Raw genomic sequence first — 24,019 nt, forward strand, 5'->3', positions numbered from 1 at the left:
TCAATGTAAAGAAACCACATCAGAAGCACTTCTAATTTGCAATCAGAGCACAATTTAATCAAGACATAGGCCCTAATTACAACCCTGGCGGACGGGGGAGAAGTAGCGGTAATACCGCCAACAGGCCGGCGGGAAAAAAAATTTAACTATGACCATGGCAGTTACTGCCATGGTCATCCCCCACTTCTCCACTCCGACCGCTGGGCTGGAGACTTCAGTCTCCAGCCCGGCGGCTGTCACATACCGCCGGCGGTACCAGGACCCTGCATACCACCATGGATTTCGGGTGGTTTGGAACCGCCACGAAATCCATGGCGGTAGGTACTATCAGTGTCAGGGAATTCCTTCCCTGGCACTAATAGGGGTCTCCCCCACCCCGAGTCCTCCCCCCACACCCCCCGCCTCCCTGCCACCCCCCAAAGGTGGTAGGACCTCCCTCCCCAGTCCTACCCCCAACATGCATAGACACACACCCCTACACGCACACATACACTGCAACAACACATACCTGCACACATCCATAAATGCACACAGACCGACCCGCACACATTTCCCATACACACATTGCACCCCTGCATGCATACACGCACTCACACACCCCCTCTTCATACCCAGACGCACACCCCTATGCACGCACACAACACACAACACCCCAACAACCCCCTCCCCTTAAGGGAAGATCAGCTTACCTTGTCCGTTGATCCTCCGGGAGGGGACGGGATCCATGGGGGCTGCTCCGCCGCCAGCTCCCCGTCACCAGAACACTGCCACACTGAATCATGGAACGTGATTCGGTGGGCGGTGTTCAGATGACGGGCGGTGGAGGTGGAGCAGCCTCCACTTCCCCGCCGACCGCCAGTATGGCTGCTGGCGGCTCTCCGACCGAAAAAGGAGAGAGGGCTGCCAGCAGTCATAATACACCGCACGGAAAACCGCCTGCACTGGCAGTCTTCAGCACAGCAGTTCCTCAGCGGTCTTTGAAAAAGACTGCCGAGGTAGAAATATGGGCCATAGACTATATTCATTCAGTATTTAGACACAACATTTAATATGAACCAACTTAGCAGAGTCTCATTAGTACATGGTTCAACAAAGCAACAACTCAGTCATTTGTCTATTTGCACACGGTATTAGTGAATGCCTTAACTAACCTCAAATTAGCATTAGCATGTTGGGCTTCATGCAAAACGTTTAGTGAACATGAATTTAGAAAACATCTATACTGAGACCTCTATCAAAATAGCAGTTGGTACCTAGAAAGAAAAGGCAAACAGACAATCACAATTTGCATCGGATAGTTACCAATCCAACAGATCAGCAAGCAGCGTCAGTCTTCGTCCTCAGGACACCAGCCGATTTACCATTGCCAGAGATAGGGCGGACATAGTCTCGGAATAGCATTGCTAAGGAACATATTACTTTCCTCAGATAGTGGAGAAAATAATATCAAGCAAAAGGTGGGCAGGGGATGGTTTGGATGATAGGACAACTAAAGTACGGGCTCGGAGTGTCCGGAGTGGAGAGTGGAAAAATGGGTTAAGTTCTTCTGGAGTCACGCCGTTAAATCAAAACTGTCTAACTATTCCTTCATTCCTCATTGGATAAAGTTTGGTGCATCATTATCTCTGTCCAATAATTTGGGAAGCACATTACTAGAATGTTCCACCGTTCACATTTCCCATGTCACGGTTTGGTCCATGTTATTGACGTCTTCACGGTTAGAATGTCAGGTAGAAATGTTACACTTTGCGCTCCAGTCAGTGTCTTCATTGTCTTTTCCTAGTACGGTTAACCTTGCACCTGTTATGAATTACACTATTGCATCTAGCAAGAACATCGCATTGAGGAAGTCGGTTCTCATGAGAAAGAATTTACTATGGCTACACACATAGGTGGTCATTCTGACCCTGGCGGTCTTTGACCGCCAGGGCGGAGGACCGCGGGAGCACCGCCGACAGGCCGGCGGTGCTCCAATGGGGATTCCGACGGCGGCGGTAAAGCCGCGGTCGGACCGGCACCACTGGCGGGGTCCCGCCAGTGTACCGCGGCCCCATTGAATCCTCCGCGGCGGCGCAGCTTGCTGCACCGCCGCGGGGATTCCGACCCCCCCTACCGCCATCCAGATCCCGGCGGTCGGACCGCCGAGATCCGGATGGCGGTAGGGGGGGTCGCGGGGCCCCTGGGGGCCCCTGCAGTGCCCATGCCACTGGCATGGGCATTGCAGGGGCCCCCGTAAGAGGGCCCCTACATGTATTTCACTGTCTGCTGTGCAGACAGTGAAATACGCGACGGGTGCAACTGCACCCGTCGCACAGCTTCCACTCCGCCGGCTCGATTCCGAGCCGGCTTCATCGTGGAAGCCTCTTTCCCGCTGGGCTGGCTGGCGGTCTGAAGGAGACCGCCCGCCAGCCCAGCGGGAAAGTCAGAATTACCGCCGCGGTCTTTCGACCGGGGAACGGTAACCTGACGGCGGGACTTTGGCGGGCGGCCTCCGCCGCCCGCCAAGGTCAGAATGAGGGCCATAGAGCCCTGGGAAAAATACAGCTTCATGTCCTTCAGGAAAACAGCACAATACACGTTAGAAAATACAATTCAATATGAGGTCAGGCAACTAGGCCCAAACCCCCGCTTAGCTAAAGCCCTCCGTGTTAAGTAAAGCAACTCTCAGCACATAACCCTAATTATAATTATATACTGATACAAATTCAAACATTATTGCATGAAATTCAGAATTTATAAGCCTTTTCCATTAGTCTCCGTATACATTGGTAACCAACCCCCGTGGGCACATTTGAAACGTGTGCATTATTTTCTATGTTAACACATTTTCTATGCAGCTTCATCACACAATGTATTGCAAGTTTTTCATATTAATATTGCTTTTAAAAGACACACTCCAACAAGAGTGAATGAGGAACCCGCTTAAAGCATCTGCAAGCCTGCAGACAAAAGGAAACGCCACAGTATTTGCAAAGGTGCTTTATGCCTCTGGCCAACTCTGAATTGCCATGGTTATCTCAGGATCACAGCCAGCCATACCCCTTTGCATTGAAGCAGCGGGCTACTAGCATGAAATGTGGCCTATGTTTCTCCACCCCAAATTTATAATTCCCTGATCTTGCCAATGTTTTTGGACCCTCCTAAATTCTTCAACTGAGGTTGTTTACATTCAATTATGGTGTTATTTGGTACGGAAAAGTGCTCATTTTTTATTCTAGAAACATCCCAAACATTAAGGTATTTCACACACACTGGTGTTATCTTGCGCACAATACCACTCAAAGCCAAATAATTAGTAAAGCCTGCTACCTCGCCAACATGCTCATATCAAATTCATATTCATGCTTAACACTGCAGCTGCCAAATACAGACACCAACCCTGACACCATCCTGTGCAGCCCATAGCACCAAATCAATGTTACTGGAAAGATGGAAAGAACTGGGAAGTCTTACCCCGTAAAGCTGAAAAGTGCTTCCTCGTCATACTAAAGGCATATTGTGTTCTGTACAAATGCTAATTAATAATAATAATTTAATGGATTGTTAAAGAGCGATACAAACCCCCTTTGATTTTGCTGTCAGAAGATATTGAAGGTTGTACTAAAGCACATTCTACACCCAATACCTTCTAGTCAAATATGAATGATTTCTTAAATAACTTGAGGATGCGAACCTTTAAAGAGGGGTCATACCAGGGCCACACATTTAGGCAGTAACCACAAAAAAAAATCCCCAGACAAAAGATCCCTTGTCAGCCTCTTTCAGCCCGTGGGGAGCCTAGACACAGAACATAGCTGTCTCCTTCATGCTTGGTAACGTCCGTCAATGTAAAACGTCTACAACGTTCACTGGGGCAGTCACTTGGAGGTAGTCTGCCTTGGGGCAATGGTGGCGAGCGCAATCAGAACAAGCAATGGCAACGGAAAAGAGACGGCCTGGTCATGACGTCAATGACGTCATCGCGCATGACGCGTGGTGGCCATTTTAAATTGGGGAATATACATGAAATATTGGAACGGTAGCGATTTTCTCTACGCCTCGGCAACGCGTACGAAAATCGATATAAACATAGTTGTGGTTAGGATTGGCTTTGCACTGCGGCAGCAGGGGGCGGAAACAGGTGCCCTCATCAAACAGCCTCTAACATTTGTACTCGGTCTTTGAATGCACAGCACATGTTACCAGACAAGATCATGATTTAGAGCCCTGTTAACAAACAAACTGGAGCCACTAAAAACATCCAGTGCTCAGGTCAAATGCTATTAGTCTTTGAAAGAAGGAGTCCCTAAGCACATGTTACATTGTCACAAGTGTAAGGGTACAAGTACTGGGGCCATGCTCCAGGGGAGTTTACAACTGTGGAAAAGGTTGGACAAAGAGCAAGGATTGACCACTAGTAAGCAAGGATTTTTTAAGGACACTGAAACAAATCAGTGAACAAGCAGAGAGCCAACAAAGAAGTATAGAAGTGTATACTAAAGTATATACAAGAGGTCTTGAATGCTCGACCTAAAAACGGGTGGGTGCTGTATCCATACTGCTTCATGCTCACTGGGTGGAGCTGAGTACGAGAGGCGATATAACTACATACATCTCCTGTAGAAAGAAAATACAGGTGGCCATCTTACTAGTGCATCAGCACTACCAAAGGGAGTTCTTGCACATATTTTTAGAATACGTATGCCACAGTGAAACTTGCACTGCATGCAGCACTTTTCGTTGCGTTTCAGGGTTCGAAGTGAGTGTACATTATTAATTGGTGACACGCTCAACTTAAAGAATAGTTTAACAAAGCGTGCCACAGAGTGTCAACAGTGATACGCTCACCTACAGCTTACTCAGAGACACATTCACGTTTCAGAGTATTACTGAAGTGTACCCACAGTGATACACCCGCATTGTTTTACATTTCCACAGCAAAATTTTCTATTTGGTAACAACTACAACTGGATTTAGTATGGAAATGGATGCAAATTTGCATTAGTTACCTTCTTGCATTATTTTGATTTTTTATTTAAGGTTATCAAGATTTGCATAATGACAATCATCATCCCATAAAGCTTACCTTATTTGTTTACATATTTTTCAGATACCTTAGTATGTCTAGCATTGCTTCGCCGCCTTTATTTTTGCAATGCAAGGAAGATCCTCCGTTAGAATGGGAATTATAGTTCACTATGGGCCTCATTAAAACAAAAGTTGTAACCGCCGTGCCCATTCTGACATCCCCGCTGGGCCGGCCGGCGGAAACAGAGTTTCTGCCCGCTGTCCCAGCGGGGATGTGGGCTGCAACATGGGAGCCAGCTCCAAATGGAGCCGGCGGTGTTGCGGCTGTGCGACGGGTGCTGCTGCACCAGTTGCGCTTTTCTGAAAAGCAGTGAGGGGCTGTGCCAAGTGCATGGGCAGTGCAGGGGCCCGCGACTCCCCTTCCTTCCCACCTGCCTTTCCATGGACAGATTACAACCGCTGGGACCACAGTGGCAGAAAACCACCGGTCCCGGCGGTGCGACTGTGGCACTTCCGTTGCAGTCGAAATAGGCAAGATTGCACCACCAGCCTGTTGGCGGTGCAATCGCCGAAACAGCCCTGGCGGTCTTTGACCACCAGGGTTGTAATGAGGGCCTATGTTTTTAGCTTATGTTGCTTTTTTAGAAAGGGAGAGATGCTCTCCTCAAATAAAACTAGCTTTGTTAAAACATATGTTAGGTGGAATGGGTCTTAAAGAATATAAAACACTACTATCTATAGAAGATCTTAGTGATTTAAATGTTTTTGATTATGCTGTTAAGCAATTATGAAATAGATATGGAAAGAAAATTAATACTGTAATGGAAAGGTTTAAGTTTTATTCAAGGGCACAAAAAGATGCTGAAACTATTGAGGAGTATATATCAACACTTAGAGCGTTAGCAGCGCCCTGTGAGTTCGAAACTATAATACATGACCAAGTTTTAATAGAGCAGGTCATGATGAAAACTAAGAGCAAAAAGGTGCAAGAAAGGCTCAGGGTGGGAACTGACATGTCATTGAATGACACCATTAGTATTGCTAGAGGCATTGAACGGTCTAAAAAATGTCTTCAAGAAATTAGAGGAGGTAACAACAATGGTAATGGAGATGGAACTAAATTAGAAATTAGTACAATGGTTACTGCTATCAAAGGTGAGAAAGAAAGAAAATGGGTGACTACAATTTTTTTTTATCTACGACCTATTACAGATGTGGCTGTAGCTTTCTCCTTGGTAATTTTAAAAACTGTCCAGCAGTTGGAAAATCCTGTAACCGTTGTAAAACAAAAAGAACACTTCGGAAGGGTGTGCAAAAGTAAGCCGGTAACAAATGCCAACTATTTGGCGAATGAGGACAAAGAGCAAGATTTTAATCCCAATTCTAGACTGTGTATTTGGGATTCTAATTAAAATAGTTTTCTGAAATGCATAGTTAATATAAATGGCAAGGATGTAAAGGTCATGGTGGATTCTTGTGCATGGTATAGCATCATTGGAAAGGTCTTATGGGAGTCAAATTGGAAACATAAAAAAATTGTTGGAGCCGGATGTTTGTACTGGCAGTTATAATAGTCACAGGATTGATTTGCTCTGTTATTTCTGGGCCAACATATGTTTTAATAACAGAAAGCCTCAAAGCCTCAAGAAAAAAACTACATAGCTGCCAAGGGTGACCCCATTTTGGGATGGCCTCATCAGTAAGAATTAAATATGAGGTTTGATCCTAATGTGGTGCCATCAGTTTATGTTGTGGAGGATGTAAAGAATGATCTGTCTATGGCTGATTTAAAGTTTGAATTTCCAGATGTTTTCTGTGATAAATTGGGAACGTTTCTAGGATTCAAATACAAAATAGTTTTGTTGGATAATGCTGTACCAGTAAGAAATAAGGTGTGCAATGTTCCTATTACTTACAGATTGAAATTAAAAGAAATGTTGCAAGATTTGTGTAAAAAAGGTGTATTTCAATGTGTATAGAATCTTCTCCTTGGGTGTCTCCTGTAGTTATTGTATGAAAACATTCTGATGACCTCAAACTATGCATGCACCTCAGAAGTCTCAACAACAAAATATGGGTTGACAGACATTCTCTACCAAACCTGCATGAATTAGTATCTATGCTAGCTAGGCCAATAGTTTTTTCAACTTTGGATCTAGCTAGCTCTTACCACCAAATAGATTTACAGGATGAATCATGTCATTTGACTGCATTTAGTGACCAAGAAGAATATTTCAGTTCTGCAGAATGCCTTTTGGTTTAGCAAGGTCAGCATCTGTGTTTCAATGATTAATGAAGGAAACATTTCAAGGTGCCCAAGGGGCTATAGCATTCCAAGATTACTTTTGGTGTATGGTAACAATGAGGAAGAGCATTTATCAAATCTAGGAAGAGTTCTTCAGCAGTTGCTTGAGAAGGGACTGATATTAAAAGAATCCAAATGAAAACTGAAATGTGACGAGGTAGAATATCTGGGTCATTGTATTTCTAAAAGGGGTATCAAACCTAAGAAAGATCATATTAAGGCAATAGAGGATGCCCCAGTTCCTAAAACAAAGGAAAAATAATATAATTTGTAGGTCTCACAAGATATTTATTCCAGGTTTATTGACAACTATGATGTATGGAGTGTCGAGCAAGAAAGAGCATTTGTGAATCTTAAAAAAGAGCTAGTCAATGCTCCCTTCCTTAGATCTTTTGAAATCTGAAGAGAATGCATTGCCTTAGTGGATGCCAGCAATTGTAGCTTGGGAGCCACGCTTATGCAGAGAGTGAAATCTAATGAGTATGTTGTGTCAAATGCATCCAGAGCTTTAAGAGAGTCTGAAAGAAACTATTCAGTAATAGAAAAAGAGCGATTACCATGCACATGGGCAGCAGATAATTACAGGTAAGTTCTGTGGGAGCACGCCTTGGATTAAGGGCAGATCACAAACTATTAGTAAATGTTCTCTCCCCAGGAGGAGGCAGAAATTTAACGGCCAGGCTGGCGCAGTTAGCTCCTAAATTACAATCATACCAATTTAAAATTGAGTATGTGCCAGGAAGCTTGAATGTTCATGCTGATTTTCTGTCACGATTACCACTAGATGTTAAGGCAGATGAGAAAGACACAAAAGGAGATTATGAAGTGGCATATACCTTAGAGGACATCCTTGGTTGTGATGAATCAAGTATTGAGATTGATATGATTTCAAAGGATACCTGGGAGGATCAAGTAAGAAAGGACATGACATGACTGTGGTATTTGAATACTTGAAAAAGGTTTGGCCTGAAGAGTGAAAGTTGAGTGGGGAAACAGTAATATTTTAATGTGTGGAATGCATGATGGATTCTGTGTATTTAATGAAGATACGATTATCCCACCATTTCAGGATGCACATGAAGGTCATATAGGTATGTCTGCTACTAAAAGATGAAACAAAGAATTCTATTGGTGGTCGGCAATTGATAGCATAATGGAGAAATGGTGAGAGAATACAGTTTGCGAGCCAATAGTGACAAAACGGTGAAACCATGTAATGCAGAATCTGTCCTTGTAGAACTAACCCCAGGACCTTAGAGGAAGTTGGGAGTAGACATATTAGGTACTTTTGTACTTTTTCTAGAAAGAAGCATTTGCCATAGTACTAATAGATTATTTCTTGAAATGGTCAGAGGTTAAAATGACTGAAAGGTTAACTTCATAATTTACATTTTTAGAAGATGCATTCTGTAGGGAAGGTCTACCAGAGGAGTTGGTCTTGGACAATGGACCTCAATTTGTCAGTAAAGTTTTTGAGGACTACTTGATAAGGTGTTTTGTGAAACACACAAAAAACAGCTCATTAGTATCTCCAATCTAATGGCCAGACTGAAAGATTCAACCGGGACACTAGGGAATCTATTCAGTTAGCATGGGAGGGAGGATTGCCATGAGAAAAGCTGTGCAGGCGACTTTATCACCATATCACACTATGCCGAATTCTGTTACAGGATGTTCTCAATTTGAATTACTGCATGACAGTAAACCAGGATCTAAGATTGTTCCATGGTGGTTAAAAAATGATTGTGGTGAATTGGATGTATGCATTGATTATAGTAAAATCAGGGAGGCTGTAAGAGGTTATCAAGAGAAGATGAAGAAAGTCATGTTGTCACGTTCTGCCCCTCTCTTACCGTCCTTGTCAGATGAAACAAAAGTGCGACTTCAGATCTTAATCTTTTTTGTCTAGATGAGGTAGGGGCGACCCTTTCTGGTAGCCATGGTGCTGCAGACAAGGTAGACGTCAAAGCAGATTGTGCCTTCCAGAAGGAGTCCCAGAGGAAAACCCCAAAGGGAAAAAACCTCTTGCTCAGGAACTCCTGAAGTACAGGGTAGTAACAGAGCTTCAGAATTCCAGGACTTCAAAGAATGGAACTGCTGAGGAACAACAGGAGTAATCAACAGGAATTACCCCACAGGAACAGCAAACAGGAGCGAGGATTCACCACCAAACAAGGAGTGTTACAACACAAGGAAAAAAGAACCCAGGCTTCTTTTATACTAATGAACAAGAAGTGACAAACAGGAGAAAGAAAAGATGCCATTTTGGATTGGGAATATATACTAAATATGATAGAGAGGGACACAAATTATGGGAACAAGGAGAAGAAAAAACATGGCCCCAGAACCCAGGAAGAAAAGAACAAACAAGACTAGGCCCCTTCAGGACCCCATAAAATGAAGGTAAGGCAGGGTAATTTGAAGCACCTGAGATGCCACACTGTGCTGCACTAGACTGCGGCGAGGCCAGCGAGCCGATTCCTGGCCACCCAACGCCATTGTAGGTCAGAAAAGAGACACCACAGTATAACAGACGGCCTGCCGCGGGTCCGATGGCCCAGAAAACTGGACCACAGACCCCGCAGCGGGTTGGAAAAGGGACACCACAGGTTTTGTGAACTGCCCATGGTGCAACACATATATAAAGTCAAAGCAAGACAATCTAGTGTCAGGATATCTATAGGTGATTGGGTTTGCATCAGGAAACCAGGAATGAGTGGTTGGATCCCATTTAGGTAAAACAAGTGTATGACAAGGCGGTGAAAAGTACAAGGATGAAAAATCTGGAATATGAGTTGAGTATCTCTACACAGAAGTGCAGTTTCTGATTAAATAAAGGATGAGGAGAAATGTTCTGAAAGAGTGGATGATGGTAATGTCTTCGTGGATGTGCAAATTGATGAAGGTGCGATTACGTCAAGTGAGAAAGAAACTATTTGCAACCTCATGATTACAATGAGGCCAGGAATGAATTGTACACCACTGGCACCCCCTGTCTTTGATATGTAAATTAGTGGAGGGTGAGCCCCTCTGGAGCTAATAGTGGCCCCACTGACCCATATTCAGGGGCCCATAACATAATAGGAGTAGGGGAGCATGTGACCTCCCTCCACCAGCCATACTATGGTCTCGGGACCCCATTCCTTGAGGCCAGCTTTATAATGGTATCTCAGGGACCCCAGTGTTCCTTCCCTGCCAGTGAGAGAATGGGAAGGGAAGTGTTATGTGGTCCCACCTAGGAGGACCATTTTTCTGCTAGGGCTGGATGGGAGCACTGAAATTTCCCTGCTCGCTTTCCTGTGTGCAGGGAAACTGCGAAATGCTCCTGCCCAGGAAGAGAAAAAAAAAACCTGCTTCTGTAGGGTGGAAGCAATGTCTACTCCCACTGCACGGGATTTATTAATATTGATTACTGTAAAATATTTTGCTGCATGGGATTTATTAATATTGATTACTGCAAAATGTTTTATAACCTTTTAATGCTAAACATACTTTAATGCTCAGAGACATAGGCCCTCATTATGACATTGGCGGGTGCAGACAGGGGAGCTGACGGGCTTGAAGTGGCCTTGCCCTCCTCCCCACAGTCCCCATTCTTAAATATGCTGTGAGGTATTCTGAGTGGGGACCACTGAAAAATTAAAATAAAGATGCCGAATCATGCAGTAGCATGGCTCTGGGATGCTGGCTTTAATATGTTTTGACTTATTGACATTTTAAAAAGGTGCCAAGATGGCCTTATTTTTGTAAGCAATTGTTTATTGATATGTAAGTTCAGATACAAGTATAAACCATGGCGGTTGCCATCTTCAGCCCAGAAGAACATCATTCATCGCCCACCATATTATGACATAGCAGACCACCAGGATTTCCGGGGCGGGACCACCGCCATGAAAAGCCTGGTGGAAACGACCCAAATAAAAGGAGACGCTCACCTCCTGGGACACAGAGGAGTCTACTGCCGACAGGGAACCTGAACTGGAAGTCCTGCTGATGCTGTACCACGCGATGGGAGTCCAGGAGCCGCAACTCCAACGAAGTGGATGACGGTGCGTACAGCTGCCTAGCACACAAGGGAGGGAGGGGAGAGTGACACACCCACACTTACAACACACACCATACACACATACCACACATGGAGAACAATCCACTGAAAAGTAAAACAACAATAGCAGCCAGGAGTAAAAAATGCCAGGACAAATACCCGTGATTCATCCACTGTATTCCGGTGGGAATAGCACCCACTACAAATGATGCAATTGTATACAAAGGGTCATTGGCCAGGTCAAAGTTATAAATTAACCCACAGGGCAATGGATAAGGCCCAACTTGACTCCTAACAGCCAAAGTGACTCCACTGGGCAGGGAGATCAATGATGGAGGCAGGCATCTGAGGGTGCCGAGGGTGGTGATGGGGGCTTCTCCTTTTGGAAGGAGGGTCCTTGGACTTGGGTTTGGGAGAGGGTGGGCTCTTGGGCCTCTGTTTAGGGGGCAGGGGAGTGGGTCTGGAGCAGGGGCTGGGACTGGCTGCCTTGTGTTCTGGTGTGGAAGCCTTCTTAGCGGGGTGGGACATTGTAAACACCAGGGGGGCCATGGGAGGACTGGGAGCTGGAGGTACTGGGCTGGGGGAGCGGGACCTTCCATTTTCGGACAACACAAGGTGAGGCAGGAGTAGGGAAGACGTCAAGGCTGGCAAGGAAAGGTTTTTCAGGTACAATGGGGCAGAGTGTTGGAGGAGGTTTGGGAGTAGAGCTAGAGGGAGAGGTTGTAGGAGGAGTAGGTGTGCTGGACTGGGTTGCAGGTGCATGTACAGTGTGTGTGTGTGAGGTGGATGTGTATGTGTTTTGGGAGGGGGTGGTCAGACAGGGTGGGAGAGGACAAACAGGTTGTGTGCATGTATGTTGTAGTAGTGTCTGCAAGTGAGGTGGGTGTGCTGCATTTGATTATGATGGTGGTGGCAGTGATAGCGCATGTGGTGAATGGGGTGCTAGTCTGCGTGTCTGCTTTTGCAGTGAATGTGTGCCCCTGCTCCTTCGCCAGATGATGCTAATGCACACAAGGACAGGAGAAAAAAAGGAGAGAGGTTGAGGGAGAAAGAAAGGGAGCACAGGGTCAATAACAGCAACAACAGCACATATGGCATACACATCACAAAGCCTCACTTGAACTAACACTGTGCAGTAACAACCACAAAACCAACCCATTGCCTGGGTACAACAGCAGAAATGAACTCAGACACTGCCATCTGCACACCTACTGGGACTCACTAAGCAATGAATGCCTGTTGACAAAGGCACAGCTATACAATTCTGACAAAGTAACTGCACAACGTGCAATTGCCAGGTCACACCACCTAGTCAGTGGACATCAGTGCATCACAACAACAGCAGTGAGTCAGGATGTAGGACTCAAATGAAGATGGAATACCAGCTAATTGCCAATACAAAATGTAACTACCACTCATCATTGCCAAGCAGGACTCTTCAAGATTAGCTACACGGGCAAATTGGGCCATACACTGACTAGTACCTTGCACACAAACACCCTGGCATGCATCTGGAACAAATTACACACAGTGTGTACTCATCCCCTTGTGGCTGCTGTGCTGCCCTTAAGCGCCCATCCAACTCCTGATTGGCCACCGCCAGTATGTGGGCCATTAGGGGGGGTCAAAGCCCGACGGGCACCCCTCACTCATTGGGGGGACGTCCCCAGCTGAGTCTCTGCGGTCTTCTGGGCCCAGTGTCGCAGGTTCTCCCACCTCTTTCTGCAGTGGGTGCTCCGCCGGGTATGTACCCCCAGAGTACGCACGTCCTTGGCGATGGCACCCCATAACCTTTTCTTCTGATGGGCGCTGACCTGCATAGAAAACACTGACAGATGGACACCAGTATTTACACACTAAATTCTGTTGCAGTAATGGCTCACAAACTGCATAGCTCCATATCAACCTCACACATTACTCGTACCTCTGCGTACACATTGCATGCAGCAAACATTTACTCCCCAAATGTCAAAGCCCAGCTCACCTGAGTTCTTGTTCAGTTCTGATGGAGGTTGAAGACAATCCGACCCCACCCTGAAACTGCTTGTTCCAGCACACTAGTTTTTAAAACAGTGCACTAAGAACAGAAGCTCAAGGGAAGGGGGGAAGTGGATAAAATAAAAAAGAGAGACAACACCGTTCTTGCGTTTCCACTGTTGAAGTGCTGCACAAATCTGCGGCCCTTTCTGACTTCTGTAGAAACTGGTGCCTAATGAAACATAAACAAAGAACAGATAAGTGCAACCTATTCCTAAATGGGTTCCTGACTATCCCTTTATTTATTAGAAATTCTCTTCTAAAAGTACCTCTTGGATCCTGGTCTCTAGTTTCCAGGTTTGGAATGTGTTACTGCTCTGGGATGTGTTTTCTATTACTGTAAAGCTTCTAAAACATTAAACAAATACCGTTATCAGAATTACCAATATCAAACTTTCATCATAATATAACTAAAGCCTAAATTCCCAATAGCAGACTCACTTTTCCCATATTTCCAGAATCTTTTATAAAACAAATACTGTACTTTTACATCAAAATACAGCATGTAATTTGTGCAAGTCCTTGATTTACTGTTTGCCTTGCTGTTAATGGTTTCCACTGTTCGATTCTTAAAAGTTCCATGAGAAAAAACAATGTTTGCTTCACAAAGTTCTGCAAAATATTCTTGTAACAAAGAGTTTGAATCACAATGTTCGTGGAAGGTATTTCGTTTCAAATTGTCTATACACGAATCCAGAAATTGTTGTCAAAGTTCTTTCAGGTAATAAAAGGTTTTGCACTTACTTGTTGCTGGCAAGAGATACTGATCAGTCTAACCTTGTCTTCTTTCTCTTTTGCAGGTTACTCATAGGAGAGAGGCTGAAGCAAGGAGGAACCGGAAACCGGAAGAAGGAAGAGCCAGAAGCTGCGCCCATTGAAGTCAATGAAAGTCTGTAAAGAGCAGGAGTGCCAGCGCCGAGGGATCTGTTCTCAGGTAAGCGGGAGGTAGACGAGCACTGGGTGAGGCTCGGGGGATGCCTTTTATAGACAGGGCTGGGTGTGGTTTGAAGGGCTGGGTGTGGTCCTCACATGCTGCACATGTTCTTGGAAGGTGTGCAGAGCTGGGTGTGGTTTGAAGAGCTGGGTGTGGTCCTCACATGCTGCACATGTTCTTGAAAGGTGTGCAGAGTTTCAGTTATTATACAAATGAGTTGGATTAACACATGGCCTAGGGAGGAGTATTTTAAAGAAGCCTTGGTAAAAGCAAGGCCCAATGTGTAAACAAAACAGCACATTAAACAAGATACACAGAAGCCTAGGGGGGGGGGGAAGGTGAGATACCAAGAAAGGCTTTCAATAGTAAGTTTAAAAGGGAGCTATTACAGAACCCACTAGTGCAGTGAGAGGGGACGTGCTCTTTGCTGTGTACAAACCCTAACAGTTGCCCCCCTCAAAGGCCCTCCTACAGGACGGGGTTTTCCTGGATTTTTTAAATAAAACCGTCTAATCAGCTGTGGGGCATGTACATATGATGCTGGTTCCCATGAATTCTCAGATTCATCATATCCTTTCCATTCTACTAAATAAAACAGACGTCCACTAATTCTTTTTGAGTCTTTTATGCTTTTCACTTCATATTCCAGATTTCCCTTAATTGGTATGGGTGGAGGTGGTGGTTCAGGTCGGGTTTTTGAGTTGTATGGCTTAAGCAAGGACACATGGAATGTAGTATGTACTGGATATTCTTTTGGTAAATCTAATTTTACTGTTACCGGGTTTACTATGGCGGTTATACTAAAGGGTCCAATGAAACGTGGTTGCAGCTTTCGGGATCCCTCTATGTTTAGGTTCTTTGTGGAGAGCCATACCTTGTCACCAATTTTATACATTGGGGCCTCAGACCTGTGTTTGTCTGCTTGTCTTTTCATGCTTTCCTTGTACTTTAATAAATGTTTCCTGGCTTTGTCTTGTATGTCACCTAACCTCGTTAGTCTATCCGTTACTGTAGGCAACAGGGAATCTTCTAACAAAATGGGTATAGCTCTTGGATGATACCCCTGCAAGAAATAGAATGGTGAGCAAAGTAGAGCTGAATGCTCAGTATTATTATAAACAAACTCTGCTACAGGGAGAGCTTCCAACCATTCACTAGAATAATCAGCCAATAAACAACGTAGCGTTTGAAGTAAGGTTTGGTTCAGTCGTTCAGTCTGTCCATCTGTCTCTGGGTGGAAAGCAGTGGATAAGGCCACATCTATTTTCAGTTTTTCACATAATTTTTTCCAAAATCTGGAGTTGAACTGGCTCCCTCGGTCTGACACCACTTTGCTTGGCAAACCATGTAAACGCACAATTTCCCTTATAAAAATATCGGCAAATTCTGCCGCCGTGGGTAATTTCCGTAATGGTACAAAATGTGCCATTTTAGATAAAAAATCCACTATAACCAACACTGTTGTGAAGGATTTTACAGGTGGTAAACCTACAATAAAGTCTACGCTCACAGTGTGCCAAGGTTGTTTGGGTGTTGGCATTGGTATTAACAAGCCGTCAGGAGCCTTATGAGAAGATTTATGTCTTGCACAAATTGGACAGGTAGTGACAAATTGCTTAATGTCCTTTCTTATAGTGTCCCACCAAAAGTGTTTTTGCACATTTTCCAGGGTTTTTACCCAACCAGGATGACCTGCCAACGGTGAGGCGTGATGCCAAATTATCACCTGTGTTTGTAATTCAGAGGTGGGCACTAACAGCATGTTGTCGTGATACAATAAACCTCGTTGTATTGTGTTATGGGAATCCTTTAACCAATACTGAGGTGCTATTTGCATGTGTGCATTATATAGATCTGTGATGAAATCCTTCTGTTGTACTGGTGCCAACAACTTTTGTGGAGGAATAATGGGTTCTCCTATTTTATCTTGTTTCATGTCTGAGGTATGTCCGTATCTAGATAACACATCAGATTGAATTTGTTGTGCACCTGGTCTATAGGTTATAACAAAGTCAAATGTGCTAAAAAAAATTAACCAGCGCATCTGACGTGGTGTTAGTGCTTTAAGTGATCCAAAAAACTGTAGGTTCTTATGGTCAGAAAAGATTGTAACTGGGTACTTGGCTCCCATTAAATGGTGCCTCCATTCTGAAAAGGCTACTTTGATAGCTAGTAGTTCCCTTTCAGCCACAGTGTAATTTTGTTCAGCTGGCAATAACTTTTTAGAATAGAAGGCTATAGGATGTAACTGGCCATCTACTGCATCTCGTTGAGAGAGAACTCCTCCTAAAGCTACTTGTGAAGCATCCGCTTCAACAAAAAAGGGCAAGTCAGGATCAGGATGTTTCAGAATTGGGGCTGAAGTGAACTTTTGTTTTAGGAGTTGAAAGGTGTGTGCCGCCTCATCAGTCCAAAGAAATCGTTGCCCTTTCCGCAACAAGGTAGTTATTGGGGCCGCAATGTCTGCAAAATGTGCAATAAACCTCCTATAAAAATTGGCGAAACCCAGAAATTTCTGAATATCTTTTACAGAGGATGGTTCTGGCCAATCAGCAATAGCACTGATTTTCTTTACATCCATATTTATTCCTTGAGGTGACAGGCAGTATCCTAAAAAGTCCACCTTGTTGACATTAAAAGTACACTTTTCTAACTTAGCAAAAAGATGATTTTCTTTTAACTTTGATAATACTGCACAAACATGTTGGGTATGTTCTTCTGAGTTCTTAGAGTAAATGAGGATGTCGTCTATGTATACTATGACACAAACGTCCAGGAATTTGTGTAGGACCTCATTTATAAAGAACTGAAAGGCCGCAGGGGCATTACATAACACAAAGGGCATTACTGTGTACTCAAATAAACCAAACTTTGTCTTGAAAGCTGTCTTCCACTCATCCCCCTCTTTTACTCGGACCAGGTGGTAAGCTCCCCGCAGATCTAGTTTAGTGTATACAGTAGAATGTCTTAATTGATCCAACAACACAGGTATTAGAGGAAGAGGATATTTATTCTTTATTGTAGCCTTATTTAGTCCTCTATAATCGATACACGCGCGCAGGGATTTATCCGGCTTCGGGATAAAAAAGAGTGGAGATGACACCGGAGATGTGGAATGACGGATGAACCCAGACTGTAGTAGGTCATCTAGGTAGGTTCTTAAGTATTTGGTTTCTTCGTCAGTCAAAGCATATACTCTGTTATTAGGTAAAGGGGCCCCTGGGATAAGATCTATACGGCAGTCATAAGACCGATGTGGGGGCAGCACACTAGCCTTTACTGGATCAAAGACGTCTTTAAAGTCAGAATATTCAGGAGGGAGACTTGGTTCATCTTGTGTAACACTAGCACAGTGTAATACTGTGCTCTGTTCTGTACCTGCTTCTTGATAGCAATTGGTTCTACAGAAAGAGGAATCCAAAGTAACAGTTCTATTCACCCAATCAATTTTTGGGTTATGAGTTGTTAACCAGGGTACCCCGAGAATCAAACCAAAATTAGGAGTATCTATCAGATCAAAGCTAATCACCTCTGTGTGCCCGTTCTGACAGACCATAACAAGTGGACTTGTTTGTTTTGTGATTAATCCAGAGGTCAATTCTGACCCATCCACTGCACATACTGCTTCTGGACAAGGCTTTAGGCACATAGGAAGTCCTAAGATTTCAGCTAACTTATTATCCACAAAATTTCCTGTCGCGCCTGAGTCCAGTAGGACAGGGAGAGAATGCCTCACTTGGGTAGTAACAATTAAAACGACCTGAATTATGAAATGTCTAGGTATGTGCGGTACCCTGAAGGCTGCAGCATTAGAGGTTTGATTAAGATGTTTTCCCAAACAAGTATCCTCTCCCCTTGTCGAGCTTAATCGTTTCCCGATTCAGTTGAGGAGGTGGAGGAAACAGCACCCTTTCGTGGAGTTTTAGGCTTTACTGGACATTCTCTGGCAAAGTGACCTGCCCTGCCACAATATAAACATAATTGAAATTTTATCCTTCTTTCTTTTTCCTCTGATGTGAGTGGACCTCTGAGTGTCCCTATTTGCATAGGCTCTGGTTCAGGGAGTTTATTATCTGTGTCTTTCTTCTCGTGTCTAATAAAAGTTAACCGTAATTCCAGTTTGTATTTATCTCCCTTTCTTTCTCCTAGTCTATGTTCTAATTTCACAACTAAATCTACAAAGTCCGAATAGTCTTTTGGCAAATCAACGATATGAGCCAGCGCGTCTTTTAACTCGTCTCTCAAACCTTTATAAAAAAGGGAGACACGCTTTTCTTCTGGCCACTGTGTCTCGGTGAGTAAACGATTAAAACTAGTGAGATAGGTCAATAAATCCTTGTTGCCTTGTTTAAGATTTAAAAGCTCATTATCACTTGCCTGCATGAAAGTGTGTTTTGCAAAAAGGCTGGTCATGGTACGTTTAAATTGATTCCAATTATGGAGGATGGGATCATCTCTATCCACGAAAGGAATTGACCAATTGGCTGCTGTGCCACCCAAATAAGACAAGACGAATGCCACTTTCGTATCATCAGTAGGGAACTGTTGTGGCTTACAAATGAAGTGTAATTGACATTGATTGATAAAAACATGGAATTTGTTACTATCTCCATGAAAACGTTCAGGTGCTGCTAAGGGCACAACATTAGGAACATTAACAGTAACCTCAACTGGGGAAGGCAAAGTTGTATGTTTTGATGGCGCCCCTGTCTCTGAGGAGGTTTTAAACAAAGGCGTAGAAGCTGTGTTCCACTGAGATCCCCTAAATTTATACCTGCTTAAATCCTGTTTTAAAGAGGTATTCTCCATCTTTAATCTCTCTATTTCCTCTTGCATATGTTGCAAGATGCCAGACACTGATTCATTATGAGCCAAGTCCTCATTTAGGGCCTGCGCCATATCCGTGACGTCAATGCCCTCTATTTCTTCCCCGGTATTCATCGTCCACCAGAACTGAAATTTTTTAAGGCTTGTGCTTCTGTCAAAGCCCAGCTCACCTGAGTTCTTGTTCAGTTCTGATGGAGGTTGAAGACAATCCGACCCCACCCTGAAACTGCTTGTTCCAGCACACTAGTTTTTAAAACAGTGCACTAAGAACAGAAGCTCAAGGGAAGGGGGGAAGTGGATAAAATAAAAAAGAGAGACAACACCGTTCTTGCGTTTCCACTGTTGAAGTGCTGCACAAATCTGCGGCCCTTTCTGACTTCTGTAGAAACTGGTGCCTAATGAAACATAAACAAAGAACAGATAAGTGCAACCTATTCCTAAATGGGTTCCTGACTATCCCTTTATGTATTAGAAATTCTCTTCTAAAAGTACCTCTTGGATCCTGGTCTCTAGTTTCCAGGTTTGGAATGTATTACTGCTCTGGGATGTGTTTTCTATTACTGTAAAGCTTCTAAAACATTAAGCAAATACCGTTATCAGAATTACCAATATCAAACATTCATCATAATATAACTAAAGCCTAAATTCCCAATAGCAGACTCACTTTTCCCATATTTCCAGAATCTTTTATAAAACAAATACTGTACTTTTACATCAAAATACAGCATGTAATTTGTGCAAGTCCTTGATTTACTGTTTGCCTTGCTGTTAATGGTTTCCACTGTTCGATTCTTAAAAGTTCCATGAGAAAAAACAATGTTTGCTTCACAAAGTTCTGCAAAATATTCTTGTAACAAAGAGTTTGAATCACAATGTTCGTGGAAGGTATTTCGTTTCAAATTGTCTATACACGAATCCAGAAATTGTTGTCAAAGTTCTTTCAGGTAATAAAAGGTTTTGCACTTACTTGTTGCTGGCAAGAGATACTGATCAGTCTAACCTTGTCTTCTTTCTCTTTTGCAGGTTACTCATAGGAGAGAGGCTGAAGCAAGGAGGAACCGGAAACCGGAAGAAGGAAGAGCCAGAAGCTGCGCCCATTGAAGTCAATGAAAGTCTGTAAAGAGCAGGAGTGCCAGCGCCGAGGGATCTGTTCTCAGGTAAGCGGGAGGTAGACGAGCACTGGGTGAGGCTCGGGGGATGCCTTTTATAGACAGGGCTGGGTGTGGTTTGAAGGGCTGGGTGTGGTCCTCACATGCTGCACATGTTCTTGGAAGGTGTGCAGAGCTGGGTGTGGTTTGAAGAGCTGGGTGTGGTCCTCACATGCTGCACATGTTCTTGAAAGGTGTGCATAGTTTCAGTTATTATACAAATGAGTTGGATTAACACATGGCCTAGGGAGGAGTATTTTAAAGAAGCCTTGGTAAAAGCAAGGCCCAATGTGTAAACAAAACAGCACATTAAACAAGATACACAGAAGCCTAGGGGGGGGGGAAGGTGAGATCACAAGAAAGGCTTTCAATAGTAAGTTTAAAAGGGAGCTATTACAGAACCCACTAGTGCAGTGAGAGGGGACATGCTCTTTGCTGTGTACAAACCCTAACACCAAATGACTGCCTTCACACACATACATCTACATACAGCCATGTCGCATCTAAAGAACCCAAAAGGTGCTCACCTGTTGATCTGGAGGCCCATACAACTGCCCATACAAGGGTAGGGCCCCATCCACAAGCTTCTCAGGTTCTTCAGATGTGAAGGCTGGGGCCGTATCCCCTGTAGCATTGTGGGTACCAGACACAGGACACAGCAGCACACGCAGTGGAAGTCTTGATTTGGTGAGATTCAGGAATCAAGTGAAGAAAATGGCGGTCACGTCCTCGCCGGTGAACACCATTACTGCCGGCGGCGATCATCATTGGCCCCTGTGCTCCATAGACTTCCATGTTAACCAATGAGGAGTTGCACAGCGGTGCAGACCGCCCTCCGCCATGACGCCAAACGCTAGCAGAGTGAGGTCAATTCCACCTACCCCTGCATGCAGGATAAGCGGTTGCCATTTCCTGATGTTGGTGTTCATGGCCGGTCAATTCAATGTGCGTCATAGGTACCGATGGTACACTCCAAGGCAATTCCAATCTGCTACATACTTTCGGTTTGGTTGTAGACTCTGGCACTCAAATTGGATTCTATACCAGTGCATTGCTTGCAGATGAGTAGTTGGCAGAATATGTAAAATGGGATGCTACAAATCACGACACACAACTCCGACTACATCTGTGAGACACAATGGCAAATGAACAATATGTATTGTCGAAAAAGTCCGTTTGCATGTAGAGGACACCAGTTCGACTTACAATCATTGGTTGTGAGACTTGGATGAGACTGCTCTGTGTACTGTAATGTTGTGTGTCCATTCTTCCTGTTGTCACACACTTCTGATGTTTGGTTTATTTAGATAGCAAGTACTGTGGAGGAGGAGGAGGCATGCACCTGTGTACAGACCCCTAGTAGACTTTGCTGCACTGGAGGAATGCCACATTATAATCACCTATCGTCTGGACAGGGCCACAATAACTGAACTGTGTCAACAAGTGGAGTCAGATCTCATTCCTGCTATTCGTAGTGCCACAGCAATACCCACTGCAGTACAGGTGCTGTCAGTGCTCCACCTCCTGGCCAGTGGTTCTTTCCAGGGCTTGGCTGAAGGTATGACACAGCCAATGTTTTCTATTGTGCTGAGTAGAGTATTGGCTGCCTTGCTGAAACACATGAGCAGCTACATCTAATTCCCCCACAGTGATGATTTACACACTGTGAAGGCTGTGTTCTACACAATGGGACACATTCCATATGTGACTGGGGCCATTGATAAGACCTATATTGCCTTGGTCCGTCCCTGAACAAATGAGCTGGTGTACAGAAATAAGAAGAATTACCATTCAATAAATGTGCACATGGTGTGCCTTGCTGATCAGTACATCTCCCATGTTACTGCCATGTTTCCTAGAGCTGTGCATGATGCCTATGTATTGAGGAACAGCAGCACCCCACAGATGATGGCACAACTACAGAGGGAGAGAGTGTGGCTCATAGGTGAGCTTAATGTTTCACACAATGTATGTCACTGTATGCTACATGGAGTTGTCCTCTGTGCTATTATACATGAGTAATGTGAGTCTCTCACTACTTCCAAGTGTCTCTGGCTACCCAAACCTATCCTGGCCGTTGACACCAGTGATGACTCCGAGGACAGGGGCAGAGAATTGTTACAATGAAGCATATGGTCAGACTAGAAGAATAATCAAACAGACTTTTGGGTTACTGAAAGCCAGATTCAGGTGCCTCCATATTTCTGGTGGATCACTAGTCTAAGCCCATGGGAAGGTGTGCCAGATAGTGGGGGCCTGCTGCATGCTGCATGCTGCACAATGTAGCCATCAGACTGCATGTGCCATTCCTGCAGGAGGAGGAGGGAGACAATGCACCTGTGGCAGCAGGGGACCCTGAAGTCAGTGATGAGGATAGGGAAGAGGAAGATATGGACAACAGGACCCATCTGATACACCAGTACTTCCAATGACTCCCAGGTAAGACTGTACTTCTGGTCATCCCTCCATTACCATTAAGTGGTGTGTGGCTGCTGTGTTATGCCAAAAACAAATGTGTGCATTATGTCACCTGACACTGTTCCATCTGTATTCAGTCATGCCAGTGTTATGGTGCTAGAGATCAAGCATGTTCTGCCCATGCAAAGTATCAGTAGATTAGCATTTTCAAATACATACCCACTGCAAACTGTGTCCTCTTTCCATACAGTACTTAGCATTTGTTGCTGGGAATGTTATGTGAGTTACATTGTGCTTCCACCACTGCTCTGTGACTTCAATTTCCCTGACAGTGTGGCCCAGACTAAGTGGTCCAGAGGAGGGATTGGCATACTGACAACATGGCATAGCTAATACTGTGCTAACTTGTGTGAGAGCCTGTAATACGTTGTTTCACCTCACTTATGGTGTTTGTAGTCGATTGCTGTGCAAATTTCTGAGTTGAAGTGACCAGCTGTTTGTAGGCTATGTTACAGGGGCTCATGTTACTCTACTTCCTTTCCTTCTCATTTGAATGTCACTAATGGTTTCCCTTTTTGCAGATGTTGGTGTGGCCACTACAGTGAACTTATGTTTTTCCTACAGATTGCTTTCACACAGTTTGGTGGATGGTGACTTGTGGCATGCTCTTACACTGGTAGTGTGTACCCCAAGCTGAGTGTACATTGGATGGATCCACACTTTCCATTACATTTGCACTGGATAATAAAGGTCACATCATTGCATGTTGATGACATAACAGCACAAATCCTCAGTAGTGTTTAAGTGTGTTTATTGAACTGACAAAAATGAAGGGATGGTGCAATAGAGTGGGGTGATGGTGGATGAAATCCTCAGTGTAGTGGCCCAGTTAGTTTGCATCACAGGTCCAGTATCGATGGGGCCATAGGAAAAGGAGCAGTGGCAGTCCAAAGTAAACAAGGTATCACAGTGGCACACAAGGGAGACATTTAGGAGGTGCTTACTTCCTGGCAGTGGTTTTGGTCTTGGCTAGAGAATCTGGTGGCTGTCTGGGTCGCAGGGAACGTTTGTGAGGCAGTTTTTCTGCTGCAGAGGGAGGGGTGCTGGCGGCCTGTGAGTCCAGTGGCAGGTCCTCCTGCCCACTTGTTGCAGCAGATGTGGAGGGATGGTCAGTACACTGGCTAGTGGAAAGGGTCCTCTTGTGTGTTGTGTACTAAGGCATTATGTTAGCCATGTCACTCAGCACCCCTGCAATGAAGGCCATGTTGACATTTAAGACCTGCAACTGTTGCATGACC

Source organism: Pleurodeles waltl, chromosome 7 (assembly GCF_031143425.1).
Source record: "Pleurodeles waltl isolate 20211129_DDA chromosome 7, aPleWal1.hap1.20221129, whole genome shotgun sequence".
Classification (NCBI taxonomy): Eukaryota; Metazoa; Chordata; class Amphibia; order Caudata; family Salamandridae; genus Pleurodeles; species Pleurodeles waltl.